The sequence below is a fragment of the Sinohyriopsis cumingii genome, unplaced genomic scaffold (genome assembly GCF_028554795.1).
Source record: "Sinohyriopsis cumingii isolate HCF-2022 unplaced genomic scaffold, ASM2855479v2 utg001937l, whole genome shotgun sequence".
Taxonomy (NCBI): Eukaryota; Metazoa; Mollusca; class Bivalvia; order Unionida; family Unionidae; genus Sinohyriopsis; species Sinohyriopsis cumingii.
The window spans coordinates 244,949-249,806 of NW_028316085.1; positions in this window are offsets into that span (position 1 = coordinate 244,949).

The following is a 4,858-nucleotide window of genomic DNA, read 5'->3' on the forward strand; positions in this document are numbered from 1 at the left end:
TTGGGTTTCTAAAGATTTCTCAAACATGTGAATTTAAAATACCAGGGACTAAGACAATTCGAAACCAAATTAAAATTAATTTGCAAAAGCATTTGTAAACTTTCTTATATATATTTTAAAGAAATTCGTATCTCGGACGAACCCCAATTTTTTTTCTTACACATATATGTCTTAAATGAAATAATAAAAGAGCGAAAGCCAACACTATTTTGCAAAATTAAAATTATAATGTAATTCCCTAAATACAAAGTGAAAAATTAGAAATGACTTACATTATGATGAATGAAATTGTAAATATTCATACAAGTTCGATCACAAGCACAACATTGCCGTTTATTCCAAATGAGTTCCAGATATGTTCAGAAAGAAGTTCACTATATTGTGCTGATGTCCAACCTGTTTGATGCAACACAATTAACTAATCAGCAACGTCTTTAAATTAATTCACATTAATTCTAAAATAGTTACTTAATCTAGAGTATATGAATAAATTGTAATTGCAGTGAATAGTTAAAGGAATATTCCCAACTGGACTGAACACAACTATTTGACCCCTCTAAATATGAAGTCTCTGCCAGGAACAACTAATTAGCAGCACATTGTCCTTTATGTTGTAAGCAAAGACGCAATACCATAACCCAGGGTTCAAATAATGATTTCAAAATCACTATCTTGTCAACAAGGTCAAGTACTTTAAGTGACAGTCAATCTGGAATTATGATACCGGAGGAAAGGCATCAAAAGAAAAACAATTCGGCAAGAAAATTTAATATACCTTATAAAGCCACACTAACGGGATTACTCATGCAAAGGAGGCAGTTGGGATCATCGAATATCTTCTAAGAGTATGGTTCTTGATATTTCAAAAATAGGCTATAATTTCATTTCATTTCAAATGACTACAAAGTTTTCACTGATTTAATTAAAAAGAGTTCTGGTTCTAGGGTTTGTTCGATATCTTCAACTATAATCTCATTTGTTAAATAATGCGTTTAATAGTGAGATACGATGGGATTCGTAATCCAAACTTAAGAAACGAAAAATAAAAATCATATTACATTATTTAATTTAGTTTGCTGTAAATATTTGCCTTTCAAGAGCGTCTGCAAGTAATGTAAGTTATTAACTCATGAGGGATTTTAATCCTAGTGTTATTGTAGCGGACAATGGCTTTATTTTTTTATCAGAACTAGTATTTACAAAATTTTCATATGATTTCGAGATTTGTTATGAGTCCAAAATGCTTATAATATGAGCAATTATGTCCACGTATGTTCTGTTTGTGATTGTGGTGCTGCTGGCAACTTTTTATTTGGAGTATTTGAGTAGAGGAAAGATTGAAATTTAAGCAGAGGAATAAATCAAAGAAATTCAGAGAATTTCGATATATTAGTAGCAGTGAAAATAGTGAAAGCGATTTATGTAATCATTAACATGGACAAAATAAGGAAAATGTATATAATCCTTCAATATCATATCAAACCTACTTAAACGAGATCAAAACTATAATCTAGAGTCAAGCAAAAGAATACTAAATGTTAAGGAAATATAAATTAAAACAAATCAACTGTTTAGATATATGTTAAAGAAGCAGATACTTTAACAAATGAATTCCATGAAAGATTTGTCAGTAATCCATCTAAGATAAGTTATATTGCTAGAGGAACGAGAATGAAGAGATAATTTGAGTGTTGTTGACATAGTAAATTAAAATGTAATATAAGTGCAACGATGTCTTGGTTTGAATGAGAGAGAGAGAGAGATAGAAAACATAAATACATATATTGTTAAAGAAGAAGGGGTAAGTACAAGACCAAATCACAATAATATGAAAAATAAAAATGACATCAAAGTAAAGCTTTAGAAAAAATATAAACATCATAAATCATAAGAAAAAATGCATACACTTGGATACAGTTTAGAAGATATATACAAAACTAACACAGACTATTTGTTTAAGCAGCAGTAGCATTGCCTGATACAATATATAGTTTAAAAAGCTGACTTCTTATTTTATGCAGGAAAGGTAATTCTTTATTAACAAAAAATGCCATTTTACTTATTATTTCTTTAATTTTCTGATTTATGCAACAGTACTAAAATGTGTATTTTTTGTAAAATACAAAAGAAGTAAAGAAAGTAAAATACAACAACGCCTGTAACTATGGATATAATTTTTTTTAAAAATGCTTTCCTCCTTCACGATTTATATATCTTGTATCATATACCATTTTAGTTGTAGGCATGGGTGTCATAATTGTCTGCATTGATTGTAGATACTGTTGTTTTGTTTCTAATTTTGAAGATATACTTGTATGTACTAACACAGTTCTCTATTTTTTATGTCTTCGGAATAAATGTTGACAACATTTCATCAACCTCTCCAGCTAGAATTTGTACCACATCAGTAATTTGATTAATGCTTTTTTCAAGTGCTTAGGGGTCTGATGAGTTTTGTAAATTGTAAGCGAAACCTTCTATAAACTCATTTTGTATCACAGTATCACTAGTGTAAAGGAAGATATCATCACCACCATCTATATAAATTACTGCAATGTTTAATATTGAATTTATTGCTGGTATGTTGTTGTAATGATTTCCCCAAAGTCATAGCCTTGTTTAACTAAAATTAATTGTTACACTAGCGTTTATATTGTCTATAACAGTATAAAACAGACCGCGTAATATTTGATAAACCAAAATCATATTACATATAGTGCTATATTGGGAATTGTACATGCCAATCCTTCAACTGTTTGTCCGTCTGGTCAAAATAAATAAGCGCATATTATTCATTCATCAACCAAAAATGTTTTATTAATTTATTCAGCTTTTATGTACCGTTTTAATTTTATAATATATGAAATTAAAATGCCAGGGATTAAGACAGTTCCAAAATTGATTGGAAATCAATTTTAAAAGCAATTGTAATCTCGCAGATATTTTAATGCAATTCAATTCCCCGGAGAGATATCGTTTTGTTAAGACAATAAACTTTAAACTAAGTAATATAAAAGAGTGAAAATCACAAGTCTTGTAAAGTCAAAGTATAATTATTTTCCTAAATTTAAAGTGAAAAGTGAGAAATAGCATATAGTATGGGGAATTAAATCGGAAATAGACATACAAGTTCTATCAGTAGTAAAAAAGTACCGGTTGCTCAAAATAGGTTCCGGAGGTATACCGAATTAAGTTCAATATATTGAGCTCATGTGCCAATAGTCTTGACGCATCATAATGATATAATAATAGATTCTTTAAATTAGTTCAAGGTAATTGTAAAATAGTTACTTAATCCAGACTTTATGGGTAAATTGTAATTCTTGTGAATGGTTAAAATAATCCCCCACAACATAATTGAGAACAATTATTTGACTCTGCTATGTGTGATTAATAAGATAGGAATAGAAAATGTGCAGCATATCATCCTTAATATCGAAAACAATAGCAGAACTCAGAGGTATTACACCTTTCAATGCCACGATATCATCTTTACTCAAACGAAATGTCATCGTAAAGTAATCTTGAAAATTAACACGCAATTTATAGTTTCTTTCAGAGTAATAGGAACAGTATTGAAATAATATCCATCCACAATTCCAATGGTTCTTAGGTCAAACAATTCATTAATTCATCAATTGGTTATTTTCATATGTTCTCCCATGAAATATTTATTTCAATGCCTCGTGCATATCGTACCTCTAATTTGTATATAAATATTTTGCGAATACGCCGATATCAATTAGGATATGTTAATAGTGGTCAAGAAACATTTGATATAATCGCATGTCAACAATGTCTACCAAGTTCTAGTAATCTGTATGATTAACACAAAACCTTCTATACGGAAAACTTGGCATACTTGTAAAAAGGGAAGGACTGACTTATCAACCAATCATTTTCAGAGTGCGTTATTGTCTTCTTATTGAGCTTCGTTTCTATCAATTATGATTAAGTTTTATATAAGTAACGGGGCTTTTGGGACCATCGTGTATCTTCTTTGCATATGGTTCACGGTTTGGCTTAAATAGACAATGTTGTCATTTAGCAAAAAACGACTTCTAACTCTTTTCGCTGATCTGAGCAAAAGTTCTGATTTTTAGAGTTTACTTTCCATCTTCAGATATAATCTGTTTTGTATTGAAATCAGACGTTTAAAAGACAGTAGCGATGCAATTTATAATCCAAACCTAAGATAAAGAATAATATAAATTATTTTACATTAAGTTCGTTTGCTGCTATTTATTTCTTTGTAAGTCCGTCTGTAAGTAATGTAAGCTGTTGATTGGAGGAAATTTACTCAAGATTGATGTTCATCATATCATTATTGCAGCAGTGACTTTAACATCTTAGCTGAAATAGCAGTTACATAATGTATATACAATTTCTGGATTTATTATGAATCCATTTTATCAAATGCTTATCATATGAACAGTTATATACAAGTATGGTTTGTTCGCTATGGTAGTGCCGCTGACAAATGTCGTTTATTCGTAATAAAGGGGTAGAGGAAAGATTGTAATATAAGTTAAGGGAACATCAAAATAAATTCTTAGAAGTTCACTACTCAACTAACAACGAAAAAAGTTAAAGCGATTTCTATACTCGATAGCATGGCCTAAAAAGGAAATATCAGGTATCAAGCAAAGGAAAATAGGCATAATTACTATCACAGCAACCTACCAAAAAGTGTCAAAACTAGCATCTAGAGCCAGGCAGAAAATAACTGTTGTAAAGGAAATAAAAGTTAAAACAAATCAACCAAATTAGACAGTACGTTCAAGAAGCAGATGCTCTAACCAATAAATTCCATGAATAAATTGTCAGTGATACATCTATACATAAGTGGTTATGTTAC